The sequence below is a fragment of the Onthophagus taurus genome, chromosome 1 (genome assembly GCF_036711975.1).
Source record: "Onthophagus taurus isolate NC chromosome 1, IU_Otau_3.0, whole genome shotgun sequence".
Taxonomy (NCBI): domain Eukaryota; kingdom Metazoa; phylum Arthropoda; class Insecta; order Coleoptera; family Scarabaeidae; genus Onthophagus; species Onthophagus taurus.
The window spans coordinates 43,615,443-43,629,353 of NC_091966.1; the positions used below are offsets into that span (position 1 = coordinate 43,615,443).

At 34.9% G+C, this 13,911-nt stretch overlaps 1 protein-coding gene and 1 long non-coding RNA gene across 3 annotated transcripts in view; one reads left to right on the plus strand and one right to left on the minus strand.

Moving 5' to 3' along the window:
• The window catches only part of LOC111423960 (Syntrophin-like 1), a 167,661-nt gene that overhangs the window by 53,999 nt on the left and 99,751 nt on the right, over positions 1-13,911 (minus strand). The gene's annotated exons all lie outside the window — the stretch shown is intronic.
• On the plus strand, positions 1,625-4,180 carry LOC139432649 (uncharacterized). 2 transcript variants are annotated; one of them, XR_011642402.1, is made up of 4 exons: positions 1,625-2,091; positions 2,156-2,411; positions 2,772-4,073; positions 4,148-4,180. It is a non-coding gene; the product is annotated as an uncharacterized lncRNA (long non-coding RNA). The 2 variants fall into 2 exon arrangements; XR_011642401.1 differs by having other exon boundaries at positions 1,640-2,091; positions 2,772-4,174.

The following is a 13,911-nucleotide window of genomic DNA, read 5'->3' on the forward strand; positions in this document are numbered from 1 at the left end:
CATATTTTGGTAAAAACCGCGTTGAAATTCGCCAGGTCGTTTTCGAAATAACCGTATCCTACTAAACCGCGATTTTCCGCGAAACTATATGGAATATTGGAAAAATAAAATATGCCCCACATTAAGAACACATCGGTTTACCACCAGTTCAAATTTGAAATTGTTTCGTCAAATAGTTTTGGAGAGAAAAAATCGCAAAGTAGACAAAGTTGTTGGTACTCTCAAAAATCGGGTACTTTTTTTCACTTAACTAGCGATAAAAGTAAAACCGCGGACCCGAAAATTTCCAAATTAACATGTGATACGCAGAAATGTTCACTGATTACAATAAACTTTACAACAATTTTTTCCATCGAGCGGTTACGAAGATATCGATTTCTAAAGTGAGGGGCCTTGACTTTTTGCACGGATAGTAGTGTCGTCGAAGAAATTAAATTTACAGTTTCCTGTAAGTTACGGGGCGGTAGGTAAAATCTAAAAAGTTAACAATTAAATACGAAGATAACTTCTGATATTTAAAAACAAATAATTCTTTAATATGTAACATTCTAACATGTCAATCTTTTCAAAATTTTCGTAATTGATCTTAAAAACAGAATTTTTAAAGTGACATTTTTGTATACAAAAAAATTTTGCTGTTTATTTGAATTAAAAAAAAAACATATGAGCGCCATCTATCGATAATTTATTAAGTCATTTAAAAATAATATTAAATCGTAATAAAAAATGTGAAATAATGCAATCTATTCCAACTTTTGTGTAAAACATATATAAATTAAACAGTTCAACAAATATATTTGTTTCAAATATCAGAAATATGTTTTTTTAATTTTTAGTTATAGAATCGTAATTTACAGGAAACTGTAAATTTAATTTCTTTGACGACACTAAAAGAAAAGTTTATTTTTAGTTTTATTTTAAAACAATAAGAAATAGACCTGTCAAACCCTATATTTTTGTAATCAGAAAAAAATAACGAATTTATTAAGCGAATAATCAGTGGTTGTTTCTATTTAAAAAAACGAAAATTGTGACAATATCTCAAAATCTAAAACCGACAAAATTTTTTTGACTACGTCATCAAATTCTCCGTAAAAAAGTGTCCATATAATGTCTTAGTTATAATACTCCACCTATAATAATAACCAAGATAATTAAATTTGCGGGTTTTACGATATTTTCAATTTTGGCCTTTAGCGGAAAAACAAAAGACGATAGCGCTATGAGGTTTTCGGCATTAGCAGTTTCACGAAAAACGAGATCATGACATGTCAGCTATTTTTCTTCTAACTCTTATAGTTTTCGAGTTAGCCTATTCGGACATCGAATTTGAACCATCCTGTATATGATACATGAATACATGTGTCCAATAACGTAAAGAAAAATATATAGAGCAATTTGTAAAGCAAAAAAAAAATTTATTTGTAGCATGAATCATAGTATTCATCAAACCATTTCATTTAATACCCCGCTCATGAAAATCGGAATGTAAATGACAGAGTTACAGCTTGGGGCGTTTTTTGTGTGACACCCTGTATAAAAATATAGGTAGATACAATTAAATAAAATCGCAGTATATCGTAAAATACTTCATCCTTGTTAATTGTTATAGATATTGTGCTGTTTTACTTGTGTGATGTTTTATACACAAGTTATTAATCTATAAATTTGGGTTTCTTTAATTTTAAGAGACTCTTATTAAAAACTCAGGGTTTCGGGCAAGTTCAGGTTCAAAAGAATATTAATCAGGTTCGACAAAAAATTCATTTAATTAATACAAAATCAAATTAACTCGTTTTATGAGTAACAACAAAAAAAATGGTTTTCCTAAATTAACTTTAATAACAATGCTTATTTACGAGAAATAAATTTTTAAAATAAAATAGATAACTGCGGTTATCGACTGAAATATCGATATTAGAGAGAACCCGTTTATTATTTGAGAGAGAGAGTAGGATAAAACTAGTTAGAACCGTTCTTTGAAAATAACAAATGGCCGATGTCTTAAGTTATCATCAAACTCGTTAAAAAAAAAATAGAATTAAATAAATGAACGTTATTCAAGAAAAACTAATAAATCTTTACACACAAGTAAGTATTGATCAAAATTATAGGAAACTCTTTGAGTTTGATTCTTTGAATTTTCTTTTTGTAGGTTATGTTAAATAATAAAATAAAATTATCATCCGACTCACTGTGAAAAATAAAGGATTGGAGTTCAATGTGGTATCTGGAATATGGATTGTCTCTTGTGTTCGGGGCACTAACTAATTTTCTGGATACTCTACAGGATTCTTCTTACGGGAACTTGGACTGTTTGTTCTTCGGAAATAGGGTCTTGGATGATCTCGAAGAAGTATCGGTAATTCTCGGAATAGGTTGTAGGATGATTCTCTTTTTATTTTAATATTGTAAGTTGATTAGACTTTTTTTTTCAAAAAAATTATCTTAAATTTTTGAGGTTATCTCTTCAAAAATTCTTCTATCTGACGACGTGGATTCAACGCTGGTCCGACGACGACTCTCTCACTCCCTGTTCGCGATCTCCTTATATACCCCGGCACTCCAACTGTTTTTTCCTCGTTTCTGATTGGCTCTTAGCTTCGCGCCCTTTTCAAAATTCAAAATTCTTGCTTCGAAACTAGCGTCATCTCTTGATTTTTCTCGGAATTAACCTTCAAAATTTAATTCTTTTTTCGTTGATTTCTCCCTTATTCCTTTATGAAACGTAATAAAACTTCGTATTCAACGTTATCTTTTCTTGTTTATAGACATACATTGGAGTACACGCCAAATTTCAACAATGAGTAAAGTTAGAAAAATTCAAATTTAAATCAAGGATTTCTTTCTCAAAATAAGGTTAAAACCTCAAAAGATGGATGAAAAATGTGCTTTAGGAGCTGAACTATAATAATTGATACATTTGGAAGTAAACAAAACGGTTTAAGATAAGATTTTCACCAACAAAAAATCTCTCTGTCACAAATTCTAGGTTATGTTCTCTCGGTGAACTAAGAGAATGTTAAAATTATTACAATATTTTTTAATTTCCACCAATTTTGAAGTAAAAAATTGACAAAAATATCTTTTTTTCCAAAATTTTTAACTAATTCGCTTCTGTGCGTCGTTTTGTTGTTATTGTCAATGTAACGAGTTCCAAGAAGAAGAGAAATTTACTGCGGGAAATCTCACGCTGCGACTATTCAACGAACGGTAACCGTTCAAGTAACCCCAACGTAGGTAGGTGGCGTCGCGATTCACGGATAACGCCATCTACCACCAAAGCAGCAGATATCGCCGGCACTAAATCACCGTAATTATACGAGTTGTCTCCACGCGGCGGCGGAGTCTGCCAGTTTTGCACAATTCATGCTCGGGCAAAATTACCATCTCTATGGGCGTTTATATCATCGGGTCAGCGACGACACCACTTGGAGAGAACTTCATCGTTCATTCAAACTTTAAACTTACCTATCATTCGTTTTTTTTTTCTCTCCCCCTTTAAACTCGAGAAATGCGGCGCGGTGTTAAAATTGATGTGGTGCGGTGTGAAAACGTTAAAAAGCAATTTCTAATAAGTTTTTGACGGATCGTTTACGTGATTAATCACTTTGATCGGGGCGGGTTAAACGCACTTGATCGTGAGGCGACCCGTGTTAAGTCTCGAATACTCGAACAGAGGAGACGCGATCTCAACAATACCCGGGAACAATGGCGAGGCTACACGATTGCGCCCACTACGATGTGTTCGACACGATAATTGAGTGCTGTCATATGGACGAAGTTTAGAACGATCGTCAACAATGGCTACTGCACCATTGTTTACATTGTGTATAGCACATTTTCAATTTTCAAAAGCTATTAATTGAATTATTTGTATATCTACATGTGGCTGTTATTGAATTTACGAAAATTTAAGTTTTTGAGGATACAAGCATAATTCCTGATTAATAAAACAATCATAAGTTATTAACTTTACCGAGATACAAATTTTTCATTAACTTATTAAGTTCACTTCTTGCTACGACAAAAGTTACGACGTTAATGCTTACAGATAAAGGATGTTGGGTAAGGTTAGTTATGCTTGTTGAGGTTAATGACCTCCAGGTAAAGAATGATGGGTAAGGTCAGTTTTGTTTAAATGCAGTTATTACCAACATCAAATGAGGATAGAAGAGAGTAAGAGGAGATGGGGAGAAGGGGGATAACGGAACACCTAATTGCGAGAGTGAAGGAAATATACATGGAGACGATGGCTAGGATAAAAGTGGGAGATAAGCTGAGCGATGTGTTCTGGACGACGAAGGGACTGAGGCAGGGATGTCCGCTGAGCCCAAGTCTGTTTGCACTGTATACGGCGGACCTGGAGGAAAGATTGGGGAAGGGGCAGATGGGAGGATTGGTGGTGGGAGGTAGAAAGGTGCATATGTTAGCATACGCGGATGACATCGTGGTCATGGCAAGAGAAGCGATGGAGATGAAGGAGATGATAAAGACATTGGAAAGATATTTTAGGGGAAAGGGGCTGGAAGTAAATGTGGGGAAGACAAGGATGATGAAGTTTTGTAAGGGTGGGAGAAAAAGAACAGAAAACTGGAGATGGGAGGGAAAGGAGATCGAGGAGGTTAGGGAGTATACTTACTTGGGGTATGTGTTTAGGGAGGATAACAGGGAGGGGTCGCATGTGATAGCTATGGCAAAAAAGGCGAATAAGGTGATGGGACAAGTATGGGGTTGGGGGAAGAGAGTCTTTGGAAGGAATGTGGCAGCGAGGAAGATTATGTTTGAAGGTCTGGTTAGCAGTGTGATGATGTATGGGGCAGAGGTATGGGGATGGAGGGAGCAGGGACCGCTGGAGGACGTGCAGGCTAGATATTGGAGATGGGTGCTTGGGGTGGCGAGAGAAACACCGGGGTATATAGTGAGGGAACAGGTAAAGGTGGATAAGGTCAGGGTGGAGGCGGGCAGGAGGGCAGTGAAATATGAAGAAAGAATAGAAGGGAGGCCAAGCTGCGGGATCCTGGGGGAGTGTTGGAGGGAAATTAGAGAGGGAAAGGTCAGATATGGGAAAGGACACAGAGACAACTATTATAGACGAGCGGGCTACTCGGTAACGGAGATAAATAATAGACGAAGGGTGGGTAGGGAGATGTGGAGGGAGTTGAGAGACAGGGACCGAGATGTGCAGAGACAGGAAAGAAGGACACAAATAAAAGAGGGAAGGTATAACGAAAGATACAAGGACATAATTACGGAGGGACTGCCTAGATACTTGTTATTGGAAAGAGATGAGGAAGGGAAAAAGTTGGTGGCTAGGTTCCGTTGTGGAAACGAGGAGAGAGCCAACAAATACTGGATGGCCGATGAGGAGAGGTGGTGTAGGCTGTGCAGGGAGGAATGGGAAACGTTAGAACACATGCTGAATGGGTGCAGTGAGTTGAGGGAGGAGGAGATGGACCGAAGGCAGATCTTAGGAGAGGGGGGAGACAAAGGGATGGGTGAGGGGATGATTGGGCCGAGGAGCCGAGGGCGTGGAAATGGAGGAAGAGGGTAGAGAGTGAAAGTAATATTTGAATAATGTAAAGAATTGTAAACAATTACTGTATACAATAAACTCTTAATAATAGAAGAGAGTAAGAATCTGTTTCAGAAATCAGGACCAATTTTTCAAAAGGAGAACAGTGAATGTGTTTCCAAAACTACAATAGATCAGAAAAGAGTAAATAACCATTTTGCCAAAATTATAAGTGCTTCTTTATAAAATCAGAAGAGAACAGGGGCTGTTTTGCCTAAACCAGAAGATGTCATCAAAGTCAGATTGTTTTACTTAAATCGGATTATAATGGTCATCAGCTTTTACAAATCAGAAGAGAGTTGGGATTGTTTTGTCAAAACCATAACAGAACTTTCTTCCCTAACCTGAAAAAAGTATAGATTGTTGTTCCAAAATCAGATGTCCAGAATAAAAGCCGCTTTGCTAAAATTCTGAACGTAGAACACCTGAAAGATTTCTTGATTGATATATACCATTTTGAAGGGCAAGGTGTTATCTTTAATTTAGTGTAAGAATCATAACATATTTATTTCTAAAATTAATTTTGGAAGATTTTTTTGAAAATATTAATTATTAATCAGTATCTTCGTTATAATTTATTTCAAACTGACCAATTAACTTGCTCGTAGATTATTACATAACATTTTAAACAGCAGAGTTTTAGCTTTAATTTAGTGCAATAGTTATATCTTTATCTCTAGAAATAAAGCACAGAGAATTTTTTGAAACAGATTGATTTTTTGGTAATACATATTAATTATATAGTATCTTCGTTATAATTTATTTTAAGCCGACTGCTCAACATTCTAGTAAAGTATATTTCCATAGAAACCAGGGTGTACCTGCTTAGTTTATCCCACATAAAATGCAAAATATCTGAATGTTTCTGATTGTACGTCTAATGTTAGTTCTAGTGATAGTGGTAGGTAGCGCTGGTTAACATAAGATATCACTATGTTCCATATTTTTATTGAACTAAAACTAGAACTAACACTAGACCTAGAACTACAAACATTCGGGTTTAGCCACACGTCTCAAGACGACTTTACACTACTAATACTATCACTAGAACTAACACAAGACCTAGAACAAGAATCATTCGGGTTTAGCCACACGTCTCAAGACGACTAAACTCGAATGATTCTAGTTCTAGGTCTTGTGCTAGTTCCAGTTTTATACTACTAGCATTATCACTAGAACTAATACAAGACCTAGAACAAGAATAAATGATTCTTGTTCTAGGTCTTGTGTTAGTTCTAGTTTTACACTACTAACACTATCACTAGAACTAACACAAGACCTAGAACAAGAATCATTCGGGTTTAGTCATCTTGAGAGACGTGCGGCTAAATCCGAATGTTTCTAGTTCTTGGTCTATTGTTAGTTCTAGTATTGCACTAGCACTAACACAAAACCTAGAACTAGAATCGTTCGGATTTAGAAACTTGTTAGTTCTAGGTCTAGTGTTAGTTCTAGTTTTAATTTTTATGCAGCACTAGACCTAGAACTAGAATTATTATAGTTTAGCCGTCTTAAGAGACGTGACGTACGATTAAACCCAAATATTTCTAGTTCTAGATCTAATGTTAGTTCTAGTGACAGTGTAAGTATAAAACTATAACTAATACTATATCTGGAACTAGAATCATTCGGGTTTAGCCGTCTTTAGAGACGTGCGGCTAAACCCAAATGATTCTAGTTCTAGGTATAGAGTTAGTTCTACATAGTAATAGTGCTAGTGTAAAACCAGAACAAACACTAGACCTAGAACTAGAATCATTCGGTTTTAGCCGTCTTGAAAGACTTGCGGCTAAACCCAAATGATTCTAGTTCTAAGTCTACTGTTAGTTCTAGTATTGCACTAACACTAACACAATACCTAGAACTAGAATCATTCGCGTTGAGGCGTTTTGAGAGTCGTGTGTCTGAACCTAAATATTTCTAGTTCTATGTCTAATATTAGTTCTAGTGACAGTGATAGGTAGTGTTAGTTAACATAAGATATCAATATGTTGCATATTTAATTTTTATGCGGCACTAGACCTAGAACGAGAATTATTCTAGTTTAGCCGTCTTAAGAGACGTGGCGTACGATTAAACCCAAATATTTCCAGTTCTAGATTTAATGTTAGTTCTAGTGACAGTGTAAGTGTAAAACTAGAACTAATACTATACCTAGAACTAGAATCATTTGGGTTTAGCCGTCTTTAGAGACGTGCGGCTAAACCCAAATGTTTCTAGTTCTAGGTATAGAGTTAGTTCTACATAGTAATAGTGCTAGTGTAAAACCAGAACTAACACTAGACCTAGAATTAGAATCATTCGGTTTTAACCGTCTTGAGAGACGTATGGCTAAATCCGAATGTTTCTAGTTTTCGGTCTACTGTTAATTCTAGTATTGCACTAACACTAACACAAAACCTAGAACTAGAATCATTCGGGTTAAGGCGTTTTGAGAGTCGTGTGGCAGTTCTAGTGACAGTGATAGGTAGTGTTAGTTAACATAAGATATCAATATGTTGCATATTTTTATTGCACTAAAACTAGAACTAACATTAGACCTAGAACTAGAAATATTCGAAACTTGCTAGTTCTAGGTCTACTGTTAGTTCTAGTTTTAATTTTTATGCGGCACTAGATCTAGAACTAGAATTATTCTAGTTTAGCCGTCTTAAGAGACGTGACGTACGATTAAACCCAAATGTTTCCAGTTCTAGATCTAATGTTAGTTCTAGTGACAGTATAAGTGTAAAACTAGAACTTATATTATAGCTAAAACTAGAATCACTCAGGTTTAGCCGTCTTTAGAGACGTGTGGCTAAATCCAAATGATTATAGTTCTAGGTATAGTGTTAGTTCTACATAGTAATAGTGCTAGTGTAAAACCAGAACGAACACTAGACCTAGAACTAGAATCATTCGGTTTTAGCCGTCTTGAGAGACGTACAGCTAAATACGAATGTTTCTAGTTCTCAGTCTAGTGTTAGTTCTAGTATTGTACTAGCACTATCACTAGAACTAACACAAGACTTAGAACTAAAATCATTCGGATTTAGCCGTCTTGAGAGACGTACGGCTAAATCCAAATGTTTCTAGTTCTAGGTCTAATATTAGATCTAGTGACAGTGGTAGGTAGTGTTACTTAACAGAAGATATCATTATGTTGCATTTTTTTATTGCATTAAAACTAGAACTAACACTAGAACTAGAAACATTCGGGTTTAGCCGTGCGTCTTCAGAAAATGATGAGATATTATATAATATTTACTTTTAATTACTCCGTAAAGGACGAAAAGATTATAAATTATTATCTGCTACAATTCATTCAACAAAACACGTTTTTTTTTTGGTCGTTTTGAAACCAAAAATATTAATTATTGACGCAAGCATCAGCTCTGGGTTTCCAGCAAATATTTGCTTTTAATTACTTCCCTTGACACTGTGATTTCAGCAAAATTTCCTATCCTATCCGAAACAATACTCCTTCCATTCATATTTTGTTACTAAATAACGACATCCCTTTTCAATGTTTTTCTCTTTAGTATCCGTTTTATTTAGGGAGGGAGCTTGTTTATAGAATAAACGGGGCAACGTTTGCATTCAGGAATAAAAAGGGGAGTAGAAATTGAGTAAACTCGCTCGCTAAGAGGCCATATTTTTTTCTGGGTCGTACACCAGCATTCGCATTTGCCGGTTTACTTTATGTGTTTTCCAGAGATTTAATTTGAGATTAAAGGATTAGGGTTTGCGTATATTTTTTTGGAAGGAACTAGTCTAAATGTGGACAATTTTGTTTATTTTTTAATTAGAAAAAATTTAACCATTTATTTATGTATTTGTCATTTTAACGGAAGCAATTACGAAAGGTAATGATACCTTTGGACCATTAATCACCTTAATATAGTCTCTGACACATTGATTAATCGGGAGAGGGGTACAATATCCGATCCTCATCATCATCATCATTATCAAAAGTTTTCTAATTTCGCAGATGAACAGTTTCCTCATTTCACATCGAAATTCCTTTACTATCTCGAATCGCACTTGACGAAAAATGACCAAAAAAGGAAAATACGAGTAAATAAAACAACGACATTAATCCGATACCGTTTATTGTCCCTTTCCTTGCTGCTGCTGTTACTATTGCTGTTGGTTGTTAGTATGGGGCGCATTTTCGTCTGAAGTGACGAAGTGGCGCAGCGCGGTTTTAAGGGCGAGTGCTTATTGCTCGTCGTAAAAACGGGAAATACTCGTCTGGGAATGTCCTTGCGAGAAAACGTCCGCTAGATGTAGCTTAGGAACATTCAGTTTCTGGAATAGTAGACGAAAAGTTCAGGGAGGTTTCATACTCAACTAAAGCTTCTCTCCTAGATTTATTTTTGATGAGGGTGATGTTGATTCTGATTATGTAAACGTTTTGACTCTTTCTACTAATTAATGCTTCATACAGGTTTAAAGCGTAAAACACAAAATTAATAATATTCAACCTAACTAAAGGTAAAGGGAACTTTTGATCACACGAATACTAAAGTTCAATGTTGTCATACGCGGATTACGAGTTCTGACGAATTAAACAATGTAGTGGATGGTTTCGCTGTATAATTTCTAATTTCGATTCTCTAACTCCCGAAAGGATCAAAGCGAGTATATTTAACGGACCTGAAATACTAAAGTCAAGATAAAAATAATCGTCAAAGCTTTATTTTTGAAGATAACGACAAGATTTTTACAAAGAATTAAAGATAATATCTTGCTCTTTAAAATGGTATACCGAGAATTTCATATAATTCACAATATATGAGTGCAGTAACCATAGTTACGAATCTACTATGCCACATAAAATGCAACATAGCTTAATAGTATAGGCATTGAGTAGTTTTGTAAACGAAAAATTTTGCTTGGAAATAGGATGTACGGCTAAACCCGAATGTTTCTGGTTGTAAGTCTAGTGCTAGTTCTACGTTTCGTTCAATAAAACTACACCACAATCTAACGCTACTCAGGAAAAAATATAGAGTAAAAATCAACTCTAAAACATGGTTCAGATCGGTCCAATTTATTTAGAGTTATTTTTTTGCACTATACAGTGTAAGTGAATAGATTAAAAATTTACACTAAATAGTGAGAAGATGGTGTTTATTAAATAGTGTAAAATCGTTACTCTATAACAGTGTATTATATGTAATCTAACTAGATGTTGTCGTGACTCTAATTAGATACATTTCTAATCTAATCAGTGCAAATTATTAAAAATTCGCTCTAATTTTACTCTATTAATTGACGAAATATCACTAAATAGTGTGTATCTTACACTTATTAGTGTTAATTTTTAATAGGAGGTGGAGTATTTTTAGGGAAGCTTTACGTTTGTAATAAAAATCAAAATAATACAATATTTGTTTTTATTTTTTCTTGTAATATATTGTTATAACTTAAATTTAAAAAAATTAAATTCTGTTTATATACAGGTGTCCCGTTAAGCGTACGGAGCGGCTGTATCTCAATAACGGTAAGGCCTAGAAGTTTGGGAAAAAAATCCTTATAAGCAAAGTGGGCAAGAGAAATAGCTGGAAATTATTTTGAAGTTCGTAATTTGACCGCTAGGGGGCGTAACTGCCATAGAGAAACATAAAATTCCCGCTATCTCAGAACGTTAGACGATGAGCTATAACTTTGACATCATTTAGTAGCTTGGATAATACCGCATCGCTTTTGTTTTGCAATATTTTTCATATCTGTCATAATAAGGGAAGGGGAGGCCAATGCGTTTTCAAATGTTTACATTTTAATATCTCCTGGACCATTCAACCGATTTGAATATTTTTGGTCTTGTTTGAAAGAGCATTTCATGCTCTTTTAAAAGATATTTTCAGAAAGACCGCTTGGTTTAAAACAAATAAGCTAGAGGGCGTTATCTGCAGCGGTTACATATTTTTGTGATTTTTGAAAAAAAGTTAAATGGAACGGTACTATTTACTTCACAGATCGTTAATCACCATAAAATTTGCTAAATATTAGTGAAAACCGCATCTCGATATCTCCATCCATTCTCGAATTATAAAAGAAAATGTTAAAAATTCGTATATCTTAATCGGATCAAGTTACCTTAAGAAACAAATAAGAGAGAACAATAATTTTATTATCTAGAACCTTCTAGAACACTTTATCCAAGCTTAGAACTGCTTCAAAACTACTTTTGAGGCGTGTTGAAAAGCCAACGGAACAATGAGACATCAACAATGATAATAAAACAAAATAAACCAAAACACTTAGAATAACTTAAATTTTTGGCAAAAATAACTCACTAATGTGCTAAATGCCTTTCATAAACCTCGATGCATTTATTTAATCTAGTTTCGACGAAAAAAAAAGCGCTGCTTAAGTCTCGGCCATAGATACGTTTCTACTGGTATTTAGTGTTTTGTCGTATTTTCCCTGGTTATTGGTTTTTCTTGAAAAGTCAGGTCGTTTAGTCTACCCAATAGATAAAGGGGTGAAAGCAATGTGGGTTTTTCTCGAACCAGGAATGCATATTATGCAAGTTTACATCAGCTTGTGGACAGATGCTTCATGCATCCATAGCATTTGTGATAAAAGGTTTGGATTTGCCCAAATCATATTTAAAAGTCAATGGTAATAGTTCAGTCTGTTATCATAATCGGTATCTGTTAAGGCCTGATGTAAAACAACGTGGTGGAGATATTATTCTCTTGAGAACTCTTGTGGACAATTGTTTTCGGAGTTCCCAGATTATGTGGGATCACATTGCGCACCAATATGATTTACGAATTCATAGAGATGTCTGAATGGGCTACACGTTGCCAGTTTTCCGTAATCGCTAAGTCAATCTTAAAAACACTTCAAGAGAAAAATGTCTTTCTTTGTTGTAATTGCATTGAACATTTTTGCCATGCAGTTGCATCATATTCGAAACATTGAAAATAAATCATCATACGCTCTATCATACGTTTCTGCGTTAGTAAATGACATGTTTACAGTTACCATGGTAATGTGATTTGCTTTTCTCGATGAGGTAACTGAATCTGATTGATGGCACTCGAGTTTTTAACATTTTCTTCTATAACTCGAGAACGGGTGGCGATATCGAGATGCGGTTTTCACTAAAATTTCTTTTCTTCAAAAATCACAAAAATATGTAATCGCTGCAGATAACGTCCTCTAGCTCATTTGTTTTAAAGCAGACGGTCTTACTGAAAATATCTTTAAAAAGAGCATAAAATGCTCTTTCAAACAACACCGAAAACATTCAAATCGGTTGAATGGTCTAGGAGATATTAAAATGTAAACATATGAAAACGCATATATGAGAAATATCGCAAAACGAAAGCGATGCGGTATTATCCAAGCTATTAAATGATGTTGTCAAAGTTATAGCTCATCGTCTAAGTTTCTGAGATAGCGGCAACTTTATGTTTCTCAATGGTAGTTACGCCCCCTAGCGGTCGAATTACGAACTTCAAAATAATTTCCAGCTATTTCTCTTGGTCACTTTGCTTATAAGGATTTTTTTCCCAAACCTCTTGGCCTTACCGTTCTAGAGATACAGCCGTTCCGTACGCTTAACGGGACACCCTGTACATATAACATATATAATACTTAATTCATTTTAAAGTTTCCACCGAGTCACCATCAAAACTGCATCTAATGAGTCTTCTATAAGTTTCCTATTTGTATAGTTGCACCAAGTTGCACATTTTTACCAATCTTCACAAGGAACTTGTATGTAAAATCTTCCGGAAGTTCCACTAATTTCACATCATGAATGTTTTATTTTGGCAAACATAATTAAAATAAAAATAATCGTTCTTTCTTTCTATAGACGCTATCGAGTTCCGACTCGTTTAGTAGATGACCGCTAAATTTTAGCTGTATCACACCACATGTTGATCACGTGGTACCAACGAGTAATCCCGAGCAAAATAGTGCGGTGCCTGCGAAGTACCCGAAGGAAAAGTACACGTCTAGTGTAAAATTTAATGTTTTATATATTACATAACTTCACTAACATAAGTAAAAAAGAACTCTCCTTTAGAGAACTGTAAAAACTACTCTATTAAGTGAATAATATATGAACTCTATATTAATATTAAATATAGTGTACATTAGAGTTATTTTTACCATGTGATATTACAATTTTTACTCTAATTCTTTTTACCAACTACTCTAAAATTTTTACACGACACGATTTTTTCCTGTGTACGTAACAATTAAAATTAGAACTAACAGTAGAGCTAGAACTAGAAATATTCGGGCTTAGCCGCACGTCTCTCAACACGGCTAAACCCGCATGATTCTAGTTCTAGGTCTTGTGTTGGTTCTAGTGATAGTGCTAGTGA